The 14,544-nt window shown below is 42.6% G+C and overlaps 1 pseudogene; it reads right to left on the bottom strand.

The window, feature by feature from the left end:
- LOC129696863 (uncharacterized) overlaps positions 1 to 14,544 on the bottom strand; it is a 61,540-nt pseudogene that overhangs the window by 20,055 nt on the left and 26,941 nt on the right.

Here is a 14,544-nt window from a genome sequence, read left to right as displayed (position 1 = left end):
ATGTTTCTGAGTACCTCTGACACAGGATATTGTTATTACAGACCTCCTCATACTGAACGGACAGGGCAAAACTATCTGAATAAATAGTCAGCCCCATGTAGAATCACCTTACAGCACAGGCCAGGATATATGACATATCATGTCTTGCTAGACTATTTGCAAGACTTCTCCATCCAGCCTCATGTACAACCTTTGTTGTTAATATATATAACCCACACCCCTCAAAGAAAGATGCACACTTGACATGAAAAGCATGAGAACCAGGCATAACCAAACAAACAAATAAGACTGGAATCAATTGCAGAACATTTACTTTACACATCAGACACTTTCATTCCTGTGGAAGGAGCAACTGAAGTTCTATCAGGTTATGTTCCTTCATGAACATAGTCCCCATGTTTTCTTTCTCATTGCCCAACCACTTGCCGCCTAGGACACAGTATGACTCCTGATGCTTGCGGCAGATGTTCACTGCAAACCACAGATAAAGGAACTAAAAATCCATACTGCCAGCAACTTGTAGCTACTTTAGCATGCTAATTACCATTGCCTGTAGGCCCCAAATATAATGGAGAGCACTTTGGATTCTAATTAGAAAAAAAAATCATGCAATGAACTGTACAGAGTGTGAAGGTGCATAGTTTAAGGAATATAAAAACAGCCTATGCCTTCAGGGAATCCTCACCCATTAAAAAATTGAAACTTTGAGTAACGTGTTTAATTATCATATGAATGATGCTGATCTATTTTCTGCTGGGTACAAACTATTCCTAAAGGATCTCAATGTTATTCGAGGCCTTACATTTCAAATGCACATAAAAGAGAAAATGGGACATTAAAAAAATGAAAAAACTGGAAAGAACAGTTTGCTGATTTATCTGAGGGTAGTGAACCCTCAAACCCATCCCCGTTTATCTAACAGTGCACTCACACTGCTTTCCAGAAAAGTGACACATTCAGAAAATGCTGCAATTAAAACTGTGGCACTTCACACTGCTTTTTCAGGAATTATTTTACACTTTCTTTTAAGACTTTAAGACTTTACTTTAAAGATACAGCATAAAAACAGGCCCCATTGGCTCACCATGACCGCGCCAACCAGTGATCACCCTGTACACGCACACTATCCCACATGCCAGAGACAATTTACAATTTTACCGAAGCCAATTAACCTCCAAACCTGTATGTCTTTGGAATGTGGGAGGAAACCGGAGCACCCAGGGAAAACCCACATGGTCGAGGGAGAATGTACATACACTGAACAGACTGCACCAGTAGTCAGGATCAAACCCTGATATCTGGTGCTGTAAGGCAGCAGCTTTACCACTGCCAAACTGGCCCATCTTGTTAAAAATACTTGGAGAGAGTACAGAGGGCTCCCATCTGAACTCTGCACAGTTTCAGTTTCAGTTTAGTTTATTGTCACGTGTACCGGGTTGGAGTGAAAAGCTTTTGTTGCATGCTATCCAGTCAGCAGAAAGACAAAATATGATTGCAATTGAGCCATTTACCATGTATAGATACATGATAATGGAATTACTTTTAGTGTAAGGTAAAGCCAGCAAAGTCCGATCAAAGATAGTCTGAGGGTCACCAATGTGGTCGATAGTAGTTCAGTACTGCTCTCTGTGGTATGATGATCCAGTTGCCTGATGATAGCTGAGAAGAATCTGTTGTTTTGCCACTTCTATACCTTTTGCCTGATGGGAGAGGAGAGAGCTGGAGGTGAACTAACAATCATTATGTCACTCTGCGTGCATGATGCTGCGGTTAGCTTTGAGAACTCTAAAACCATGCAGCTTAGAAGAAGGCTACTCCACCCCTCCCAACCTGCCCCAGTTGTCCAAAAGTGATATCCAGTTAGATATACCGACCTCACTCTCTCCTCACAACTCTGGTCATTTTCAAATGCATATCCAAGCAACTTCTGAAAATTAGTATTAAACATGGCATCGGCTGTACAGTTAGTATATTTCAGATCACATCTAATTGCACAATTTCTTCTTGTTGTCGTTCTTGGCCTTTTGGTAATCATCTCCCACTACAGCCAAGGCTACAGACCTGTTAATGGAGAGAGTTGCTCACTTACTTGCCTGCCCTCTTCACTGCGGCCCACCTCTACCCACACCAAGCATAGACCATCTGTCTTCCCAAATAATTCTTGCATCAGCAGGGATATTTTCCTTATCTTTTATACACTCTTAAAATGAATAGATTAAACAATCAAAGAGAATGCTTAGAGCAGATTCATCTTTAATTCAAGGACGAGTGGCTACGTTTCTTTCTCAAGGGGAAGGAGGAGTTGCACTTGGCCACTTTCCAGCTCTTGCTTTTGGACTGCAGCCACAAGATATCATGTTCCCATTGGCTTGACAGTAAGAATCTTGAACACTTCACACCACAAGCATCCCTCCTGCAATTTTGGCCCATGCCTCCTTCCATGGGGTCGATCATCGGGATCACAAAAATGCTGACGTGGACTCAGCTCCCCAACTCTACCAAGGCAAGTGGTATTAGCTTAATATCAAAAGTATTTCAGCTGCTGGAAATCTGAAATAAGAACAGGAAAAGATGGAAACTCTCAGCAAGACTGGTAGCATCTGCGGGAAAAAAAAGGAGTTCACATTTGTCGCATAAGTAAAAGAGGCAGATGGAAATCCTGACAGAGAAAAGAGCAGAATTTCTTCAAAGGAAGCATTGCACCGTTTTGAACAGAATTGCACCCCCAGAAAAACTGTCTTCTGATAAGGGACAGAGTAGCTAGTGTTGTCCGGCGCTTTTGTTTCTTGCTGCAGATGTATTGCTACCTTCAATCAACACCTACCCAGTCAACAAAATACAACAGCTTCAATCAGGCAACCTGAGTAACCTGTACACAATGAACAGTTATATGGCGAAATATCATACGTAGGAGCAATTAGGAGATTATATTTCACTTTCTTTGAGCATTTTTGCCAATAGTTATATAGCTCAAGGGCTTGTCAATAAATGTTTATTCAATAATCATTTATCATCCATTTGCTGGTGAGCAGTGGGAGGTGGCATGTAATTTAACAAAACCGTCAGGAAAACATTCAGCTCAGAGTATGCAACCTTGAGTCAGACAAACAGGCAATTCGCATTCATTGTGGCGGATGTTATCTTGGTGAAGTGCAGAAATATCATAGCAGTTACTTGGTTTAAATGGCCCATTAATGCGAGTATCACTAAGGCACTTTGAGAGAGCAAAATTAAACAAAGATTGACGGAGCCAAAAAATTAAGTGCTAGGACTGGTGACTAAATCATGGGAAAAGAGGAAGGTGTTATGGGGCAGATTAAACAAGAGAGAGGTGGAGAGATGCTGGGGTTTAATGAAGGAATTGCAAAATTCTGGGTCTATGCTACTGGAGGAAGATCAGCCAATGTGGCACAATTAAATTCATAGAGAGTAGAACAAAATCCACAGTGGATTGTGAAGTTGGAGGTTCCAGAGAAAGGGAGACATGAAAAATGGGATTTGAAAGAGTGAGAATCTATGCATAACTGAAACTATGATCTTCTGCTCTTCCGGTTTGTGTGGTTTATCCATTTACGCAAAAAGGTACACGATAGCGCAATGATTTTTTTGTCACCTTGCTCACCACTCTCCTGTGCTGCAAGTGCAACAAGTTTTGAACCATTCAATGATATATTTAAAATGTTATTAAGGTTTAAAATATTTAAAACCGCGCATGCGCAGATTGGTCTCTTCTCCTGTCAGTCAGCGTGACGCAGATTGGTCTCCGCTCCTGTCAGTCAACACTATGGCCGGGACGGCAACGCCCCATCCTGCACCGCAACCTCTCCTGTCTCACTGACAAACTCCTCTCTCCCCTCCTCACAGTAAATTGTCGATCATTGTAAATAACTAATTCAAAGCTTTCCCCCCAGTTTAGTTTCAGTCAAAAATCACTGAGTCAAGCACTTGCACGACTAATCTTTATTTTGACAAAACACAATTACAGTTCCCACTACTATACCTAACCACCATAGGTTTGATCCTCGTATCTGCCTGGCCAAGCCCTCTTTAGCCTCGTTCAAGCAGAGACACTCCAGAAGGTCACACAGTCCCAAGCATTCTCCCAGAAGATCGACACAGGACCTCGAGGGAATGGTCTTTTATAGTTCGCCGAACCTTGAGTGGTCGAACCACATGGGGGTGGTCTCTTTACAGTCCAATAACAGATATGGATTAGCCCAGTACATGATAGACATTTCCCCAACCCAATAATACAGTGACTAATACAATGTATACAAACAGAGCTTCTGAAAGGAAGAAAACATCGCAACATATGCCTTGATATTCAAGAAACCCAGACAAGGCTCAATACTTACTCTAATCAACATCTAGCAAAGTAAAGCTTTGCAAAATTATGTACAATGTATATATCTGGTTTACATTCATCCAATCAGTTCCATGCAATTTGTACCTAATTGTCAGGATCTGCATATGTTCCATCTTCCTGCAGCTGTTATCTAGGCGCTAGAAAAACTGGCACCATTCTGCAGCTTGAACCATTTCTGCAGAAGGCACATTTAAATTGACTAAATGGCCTAGCAGCTCAGAAGCCTTTACTAAATTTTAGTGTCCTGGCCACTCCAATTTGGCCAGAATTAACATTGTCTCTCCCACCACTGGCGGTGGCCGTGGGATTGGGGGGGGGGGGGGGGGGGGTTCAATGGAGGCCCTGGTCCCGTCTCTCTCTCCCTCAGGGCAGGGACGGATTGAGTAACAGCAGTGGGTGGTCGGGCAAGACGGGGACGGGCCGAGCGGCGGTGAGCCGGAGTAGGCTGAGGGAGGGAGGGAGAGTCAGGTTGCAGAGTGGCCGAGCAGTTTGCGTGGAGTTTGAGTAACTCATACACACGCACACACACACACACACACTATGTAAACTGTCGAATCGTCAAGTCAACAGGATCTAAACCACAGCTAACAATGAATGACATATGGAGGAAGGAACTGCAGATACTGCTTTTTATGGATGGAGGGAGGGAGGGAGTGACTGAGGGTAGTTGAAATGAGAGGAAGGGAGAGTAAGTAGGAAGTGGGAGAATGGAGGAGTGGGGAAAGATCCTGGGGAGGTGAGGAGGGAGTATGGGGGAGGGGAGGAGGAAAGGGGAAAGAAGAGGGAGAGTGAAGAGGATGGGGAGGAAGTGCTGGCGGTGAGGGGAAATGAGCCACGCTTGCGCAGTTGGGGGCTATGCGTGAGTGGTGGAATATTGTGTTGGGGGAACGGGTTGCGTTGGGGGAATGGGTGAGTGGTGGAATATTGCATTGGGGGAGCAGGCCCAACGCGTCTGCACTTAGTCAGATATTAAATAAAAACAGAAGATGTTGGATACACTCAGCGTGTAAAAAGAGAAACAATTTAAATGTTTCAGGTCACAAAGTAAGAATTATAGAACCTGATGGGCTTGGAGCCATTGAAAGCCAGTTAGTACAATGGCAATAGTTGACCAGGAGTTGGCATGAACCAGAATAGCCCATAGAACAAATAACTTTAATTGGTGGACTATAACAAAGTGAAAAGCATGGTTTTAAAAGCAGAACTTGAGCATTCTTGGAATGTTCCTGTTAAGGGACCCAGCAGAGAAGGTGAATAGCAAAATCTTTTCCCCAGATGTATTAGTTAAGGGAATAACAGACATAAATAGAGTTACGACCTATGTAAATGGGTTCCCAGAAACTTACCTGTGAGAAAATAAAACCTAGGGCACTAATGCATCAACTTGCTATTTTCGGCTCCAGAGAGAGAGAAACAAAAGCAAGAATAGAAGCAACAGGAACAAACAGCCAGAGGCAGTGACACAGGCCATGAGGAAAAGGAATTCTGGAGAGATACCTGTGTTTTGAATGCACAGTTACTACATTTGCTAAGTTAGGCATATGATTCATGCAGAATTTGCTCAAGAAAGAAAAGTAACAGTCAATTTTATTTATAGTAATACTCAGTGTGCGAATCGATGGTTGTTTTTAAAGAACACTATATGTGGAAGTGCAGTGTATGCAGCTGGTTTCTGCAATGGGTTTGGAGGAGAGCTTGATTGGAATCTGAACTTTATACGTATCTGATTATGCTGAAGCCTCCCTTATCACATGAAAGTAAAGCACAGGAGACTGGATTTTATGGACTGCACTCACAATAGGCTTGCCATGATTTATCACCAATGGGCTACGTTATACAACAGTGTCAAATACAGCAGCAGTGCGCTTTATTGATGATGTTTGCCAGGAGGAAAACAAATGATCAAAATACCAGGTTGGATGAGATGTTAGGTGATGTGCTGGTTCGGGGGTGGGGTGGTGGTGGTGGTTTGCGGTTGGCGGTTGGCGGTTGGTGGCTAGGGTGAGAAAGGCTACTAAATGTGAATGGTTGCGAAAATGCAAAGAAAAATGTGAAATAACTTGCACTAAAATTAAAAGGAAACTTGCTAGTAAACTCTCTGAGAGTAGTCTCCTGAAGTGAACCCTTTACTCTGAATAGCCCTGTCATCTAGAATGACTCAGTCATGACTGAGTTCCTGCACCATCAATATCTGATATGTAACTCAGAGGCTTGGCATTAGAAGTGTATTAAAATTATAGCTGCAACCACAAAAATTATTAATTTCATGTCATTAGTTTGGTGAGACCTCTCTGTGAAAGTGTATTAACTTTCTTGAGATACCTGGCATTTTAAATTTCCAGTGACAATATCAGTATTCCTTGATTTCAAGGTACTCACGTTGCATTTTAATTTTCCTTATTTCCAATATTGTATGCACTGAGGTTTCAAAAACTAGAGGCTATAGAAGAAATGGTACAAGGTTTAGAAGGGATGGCATGGTGGCACTGCGGTAGTGTTCTTCCTCACAACGCCAGAGACCCAGGGTCGGTCCAGACTACGGTGCTGTCTGTACAGAGTTTGTAACGTCTTCCCGTGACCTGCGTGGGTTTTCTCAGGGTGCTCCAGTTTCCTCCCACACCCCAAAGACGCACAGGTATGTATGTAGGTTAATTGACTTGGTAAAAATGTCCCTCGTGTAGGTAGGATAGTGTTAGTGTACGGGGTGATCGCTGGTCGGCATGGACACGGTGGGACGAAGGGCCTGTTTCCACGCTGTATCTATAAAACTAGAAACTAAAGGGATCTTTACAAATATTTATTTTTCACCCTGGAGTGGTTGGAATCAGTTACATACTATCTAAAAATTTGGTGGAGACAAAATTTAAGATCTAGATGAACATTTGAATCACCAAGGCATGAGGGCTGCAGATCAAATGCTGATAAATGGGATAAGTAGATACTTGTTGGTCAGCCAAACATAAAATGCTGCAGTAACTCAGAGGGTTAGGGAATTTGTTTAGGGAATGCATTGGTAACATTTCAGGTCAGGACCCTTCTTTAGATCAATTGCAGTGGAGTTAAGACAGCTGGAAGACAAGTGGGGGCGGGACAAGCATGGCAGGTGATAGATAGGTTAGATTGGCAGATGGGCGGACAAAGTCTGATGGAAAGGATACAAAATTATGCTAGATTGAAGAGGAGTGAAATGTGAAATCAGAGTGAGGAATATAGATGGAAGGGGATAAGATGGTAAAGAGGGGTGGGAAAGTGGAATAAATTGGTGTGCACTCAGTTGGGGAAGGACACAGGAAAGAGAGGAGGGAGATGGGAAGGAGTTACTTAAAATTGGAGAATTTAATGGAGAATTCATACTACTGGGCTACCGACTTCCCAAGCAGAATATGAAGTGCTGTTCCTCCAGTTTGCATGTGGCCTCATCTTGATAAAGGAGGTGGCCTCGTACAGAAAGGTCAGTATGAAAACCAGCCATCTAAATGTCATGCACACAACATTAGATCAAATATTGAGAATCCTAGGATACTCCCAACCATATTGAAATATCATTCCTCCATCACCCTCATACAGTGCCTTCAGGTATGTACCATGTACAAAATGAACTGTGGTTATTTGGCCAAGTTACGACGACAGCACTCTCAACATGGAAAAGATGTTTCTACTTGTGGATCGATCCAAAATTTGGAGCCGAATCCCAGGAATTTAACTTCAAGTGAAAGACTTTATCCAATATAGAATTTGCTTTTGAGGCAAGTGGTATAATATATATCTGGTGAAGACTCGATGGAGAAAGAAGGCTTGTGAGAACTAATATTACTGATTAGGCCGATTTTCTATCTTTAAATTATAAATTAAAGCTACAGCAGCAGAGGATGAGGCCATGCGGTCCATCAGATCCATGCTGGTTCCCACGGAAGCATTGCCACTTCTCCTCACTTTATTTCTTTGTAACTTATTCTTCCTCATTCATGCCCACCAATTCCCCTCTAATTCTTCCTGTGTTAACCTATACTCGTAGCTGTAAAGGAAAACAAAAGAAGAGCTGTTGGTGGAACTCAGCGGGTGCAGCAGCATGTGTGGAGGGAAATGGACTCATACATTTTGGGACTTCGTCAGACAGAAAGAGTTGAGGGGAAGCAGTGGGTATACATGAGATGGAGAGAAGGGTGGGGAAAGAGGTAGCAAGCCGTAGGAGGGGTTGGCTGGCACATTCAGAAAGTGCCAGAAAGGATAGAGTCAAGTGGAAGTAATGACAGAGGCTGGGAGGTGATAAATGGAGACAACCAAGAGTGTCAGGTTATGGAATTTGACAAGAAAGGAAGAGTGGAACCAGATAAGCAGATATGACGGCAGATGGGCACAACAAAGCCAGCAGAGAGCATCTGAAGGACACCGATAGAACGGATAGGTTTGAAGCTGGGCCCCTGGAGCTATGGGGCAACACAACTAAGTGCTGCACTCCATCACACCTCAACACATTGTATTTCTTTTATCGAAATCCACTTGGTTGTTGGAGATGATCAGGAGATGTGGCCTTGCCAGTCTCACTCACATATCAAGAAAGGAAGTTTTTAATAAGTGTAAGGCATGACAGGGCCTTAATTTTTCACAAGGCATTTATTGTTAAGGTTGTCTGAGGAATAATTCACTTTTCTGTTAACAATGGTATGTTAATGAAAAAATAATTTCAGGAAATGAGGGCTGAACAGTCTCTGGCAGTAGAATGACAAGTTCAATAATAATTATTGACTGCTGAAACTCACTTATTTTTTAAAATTATTTAATGACTGCTAAGTTGCATTGATTTCACTCACTGCCTTACAACAATTTTATAGCATTCCCCCTGCATTCCTTCTCCCATGTGGCAGGTCTTAATTTTATTCGGTTTCTCCACTCATTCTCCACTCATGTCACCAAATGAATGTTGACCTCTGCAGATGGCTGCTCTCTGCGGAATCATACCTTTGCTTACCAGCAATTTACAGGAGCCAAATAATCTAATAACTATCATGTCCTTGGGATGCGGGAGAAAACGATGTAATCGTGAGGAAATGGAAGTTCACACATCCATTGTCAGTTTCGAATCTGGGCAGCTGTGACTGTGAGTTAGCAACACTATTTGTAGCACCACTGTGATGCTCTAGACATATGCACTGCCATCAAAACCCTCTTCAACACTTCTAATCTCACATTCCCACTCTGCTCATTAAATACTACTGCATAATTAGGGCACCCTGCTTAGTGGCGTAGCAGTAGAGTTGCTGCTTTAGACCTGGGTTCAATCATGACTCCAGGTGCTGTCTGTACGGAGTTTGTACGTTCTCCCCATGACCGCATGGGTTTTCTCTGGGTGCTTCGGTTACCTCCCACACTCAAAAGATGTATAAGCTTATAGGTTAATTGCTTCGGTAAATTGTCCCTCGTGGGTTATACTAGAACAAGTGGAAATTGTTACTCTGGAAATTATTTTGAAAGAAAAGGGACACAACCTGTAAAAACCCTGTGTTCCTGATTGTGGACGATAACCACAGTATTTATTTTCATTTAGTAATCATGCAGTAAGTGCACTCTTTCATTTGAATGAGAAAGATTGATTCACGTTTTCTGGAGATTACTCTGCTATCATTCATTTTTCTGATTTTGCCTGCTGCAGAGTCCTACAAAAACAATTCCTTGAATCAAATAAAAACATCGCTTGGACTTCTCAAAATAAAAATAAAGTGCCCGAGATGTTTGAATTTCACTTTAAATTACTCTGCACTTTCACGCACTTACTTTAACTTACCTGAGTATCCTGGGGTGCACTTGCACTTGTACCGTGGAGACTGATTGGACTCAGTGATGTCCAAGCATGTAGCTCCATTCCGGCAGCGTCCGGGATAAATTAAGCAGGCGTTTCCCACATACTGGCACAATCTTCCAGTCCACCCAGAGGAGCACTGACACTAGAGAAAGAGAAAATCCATAGATCCATATTAGTCGTTAGGTGCATGTGAAGTCTTTAATTTCATGGAGTATTGAGTACAGTTTTGGTCTCCAAATCTGAGGAAGAACATTATTGCCATAGAGGGAGTGCAGAGGGTTCACTAGACTGATTCCTGGGATGTCAGGACTTTCATGTGAAGAAAGACTGGATAGACTTGGTTTATACTCTCTAGAATTTAGGAGATTGAGAGGGAATCTTATAGAAACTTACAAAATTCTTAAGGGGTTGGACAGGCTAGATGCAGGAAGATTGTTCCCGATGTTGGGGAAGTCCAGGACAAGGGGTCACAGCTTAAGGATAAGGGGGAAATCCTTTAAAACTGAGATGAGAAGAACTTTTTTCACACAGAGAGTGGTGAATCTCTGGAACTCTCTGCCACAGAGGGTAGTTGAGGCCAGTTCATTGGCTATATTTAAGAGGGAGTTAGATGTGGCCCTTGTGGCTAAGGGGATCAGAGGGCATGGAGAGAAGGCAGGTACGGGATACTGAGTTGGATGATCAGCCATGATCATATTGAATGGTGGTGCAGGCTCGAAGGGCCGAATGGCCTACTCCTGCACCTAATTTCTATGTTTCTATGTTTCTATGCAGAATTGATAATTCCTCTTATCATAATATAGTCGAACAACATTTTTTTAAATAGGGGTATAAACATCTGTTCTCAATTCTAATGTCTATATAGTTTCTTAACTTTCCAAATGTCCCAAAGACCTTTACCAGCATGAAAGCGCCATTGTTTTTTTTTTTTTATCACTGCAGTATCAGAAGCATGACAATCAATAGGTGATCAATGCCCCACAAACCACAAGGTGATCATTGGAGAAAAAAAAAAATGCAGGTGTAACCTGGAGCAAAAAAAACAAACTACTGTACTGGAGGATTTCCATGAGTCATGCTCTGTTCAGCAAGTCACTTGTGCGCAATGCTTGAGAAATGAAAGACTGTGGATCAAAAGAAGAGAGGAGAAAAATCTGGGTGACATGAAGGCAGAATTAACTTGGCAAATAGGAGTTGCATAAATAAAGATGGAAGGAGCAAAGAATGATGCAGCTCTGTGCAAGTGGCTACTTTGTCACTGGCAAGCAAGTGACCTGAGAAGAAAATTCTGCATTGGATGATCATAGAATAATATAATTGGATCGGTGGCACAGCAGGTCCTGTGATCTCCCCATGTACACACCAATCTGCTATCCTGGTGCATATGGAGTCAGTGGAGAGAGGCCAGAATCGGGGTGATGTGGTCCCTTTTACAGGTACCCGTCAGAAGTCTCGCTGCGGCGTTTTCGACCAATTGCAGGCGGGACAGGGATGATTGGCTGATGCCAGTGTATCGGGAGTTGCAGTAGTCAAGGCGGGAGAAGATGAATGCGCGGATGATTTATTCAAGGTCGTCGAATTGGAGGAATGATTTGATTTTAGCTATTGTACGAAGCTGGAAGAAACTAGCTTTTATCACAGAGTTGTCTTTCTTATCAAACTTTAATGCAGAGTCAAATATCATGCCAAGGTTTTTGACGTGCGGTTTGACCGAGGATGTTAGGCTTCCAAGGCTGCCTGTTATTATTTTGATGGAGTCGGAGGGGCCGAGTAGGATAACTTACTCTCGTTACGTTGAAAGAAGTTCTGAGCCATCCAGCATTTTAAATCATCGAGGCACTGCAAGAGGCTGTTTAAATTAGACCGGTTGTCAGAGGGAGATAGAGCTGTGTATCATCTGCATAGCAGTGGAAAGAAATGCCATGCCTTTGAATTACTTGGTAGACAAACACCTGTTTTTTAGGTAGGCAACGAACCAGCTCAGGGCACTGCCATCAACACAACACCGTACCGGAGACGGTCAATTAGGATGGTATGGTCTACTGTATCAAACGCTGCGCTGAGGTCGAGAAGGAGCAGGGTTTCACAGTCGCCGGAGTCGATGGCGAGAAGGAGGTCATTGTGTACCGATTTAAGAGCCTGTCCCACTGTACGAAGTAATTCAAGAGTTTTCCCGAGTTTCCCCTGATTCGAACTCGGAGAATTACGGTAATAGCCGTTCGTAGGTACTCGGGGCTCTCGTGGACATTTTTCGCAGTGCTGAAAAAACTTCACGAGTTACCGCGTTTCCCGAGTACCTGCCATTAGCATTACGAACCGCTACGCGATAACCACGAGCTCCGACGTTGCCGCTACGTACATTCTACGTACTTACCATGAGTTTGATTTTTTTCAAACTCAAGAGATTTCTTGAATTACCTCGTACAGTGGGACAGGCCCTTAAAGAGCAACATTTCTACACAAATGTTGGTTGGTATATGAAACAAGAGGAGGTTGTTGAGGCAGGTACGATCACAACCTTTAAAAAATATTTGGATAAGTACATGGTAAAGAGGAATATGGGCTAAAACCAGGTAGGTGGGGCTAGTTGGCATGTTGGTCGGCATGGGCTAGTTGTGCCGAAGGGCCTGTTTCCACGATGTATGACTCTGTATGACTCCAGCAGATTGACAACCCTTTGTTTTTGGTCAAGAGTGCGATCAGGGTTGCATTGCAAACTTACTTTGGTGTGGAATGTCAGTAGTGAATAGGAAACGTTCCACTTATTTAGATCAACAAGAGTAGAGTCAAGAGTAAAGAGAGTTTTATTGTCATGTGCCCCAGATAGAAGAATGAAACTCTTGCTTGCTGCAGCACAACAGAATATGTAAACATAATACAGAACAGGAGATAAAAGTTCAGTGTGTCTATATACCGTAGACCATATAGATACACACAATAAATAAACAGATAAAGTGCAATAGGCTGTTATTGTTCAGAGTTTGTTTGACGGTGAGTTTAATAGCCTGATGGTTGTGGGGAAGTAGCTGTTCCTGAACCTGGACGTTCCAGATTTCAAGCTCCTGTACCTTCTTCCCAATGGCAACCGAGACATGAGTGTGTGGCCAGGGTGGTGTGGGTCTTTGATGATGCTGGCAGCCTTTTTGAGGGTGCGACTGCGATAGATCCCTTCGATGGTGGGGAGCCAATGATGGACTGGGCAGTGGTCACAACATTCTGCAATCTTTTCCGCTCCTGGACGTTTAAGGTACCTAACCAAGCCACGATGTAAAAAGTCATCATGCTCTCTACTGTGGACCTGAAGACGTTTGAGAGAGTCCTCCTTGACATACCGACTCTTCGTAATCTTCTCAGGAAGTAGAGGCGCTGATGTGCCTTCTTTATGATTGCGTCAGTGTCCTGGGACCAGGAAAGATCTTCGGAAATATGCCAGCTCAGGATTTTGAAGTTCTTGACCTTTCCACCATCGTCCCGTTGATATAAACAGGATTGTAGGTCCCTATCTTACCCCTTCCAAAGTCCACAATCAGTTCCTTGGTTTTGTTGGTGTTGAGAGCCAGGTTGTTGTGCTGGCACCATTTGGTCATTCGGCCGAACTCACTTCTATAATCTGACTCATCACCATCAGTGATTCGTCCCACAATAGTGGTGTCGTCGGTGAACTTGATGATGGAGTTTGCACTATGTCCGGCTACGCAGTCATGAGTATAGAATGAGTACAGCAGGGGGCTGAGCACGCAGCCTTGAGATGCCCCCCTGTTGATTGTTAACGACGATGACACATTTCCACCAACACAGCCACCACCAACATACATTCATGCTTCTACTCAACTGATATGCTTCTTTAGAAGAAAAATAAAATAAAACTGAAAAGAGTTAAGCAAAAAAAACTTGCTAATATGACCAGAGCATTCATCAATACAATTGAGTAGCTGAGTTAAACTCATCCTTTGCTAAGCCTGTATCTAAGTTGTTAAATGAAGTTAATACCTGATAATCTATATCTTCTATCTATCTATATTTATCTATATCTATCTATCTATCTATCTACAGTTATCTAAATCTATATGTCTACCTCTTTATCTATCTATCTATCTATCTATCTATCTATCTATCTATCTATCTATCTATCTATCTATCTATCTATCTATCTATCCATCTATCCATCTATCCATCTATCTATCTATATCTACAGTAGCTTGCAAAAGTTTTCATACCCCTTGAACTTTTCCACATTTTGTCACGTTACAACCACAAATGTAAATGTATTTTATTGAGATTTTATGTGATAGACCAACACAAAGTGATGCATAATTGTGAAGTGGAAGGAAAATGATACATGGTTTTCAAATTTTTTTTACAAATAAAAAATTGAAAA

This window comes from Leucoraja erinacea, chromosome 5, assembly GCF_028641065.1.
Source record: "Leucoraja erinacea ecotype New England chromosome 5, Leri_hhj_1, whole genome shotgun sequence".
In the NCBI taxonomy this organism is placed as follows: domain Eukaryota; kingdom Metazoa; phylum Chordata; class Chondrichthyes; order Rajiformes; family Rajidae; genus Leucoraja; species Leucoraja erinaceus.
This window is presented reverse-complemented; position numbering and strand designations above follow the sequence as displayed.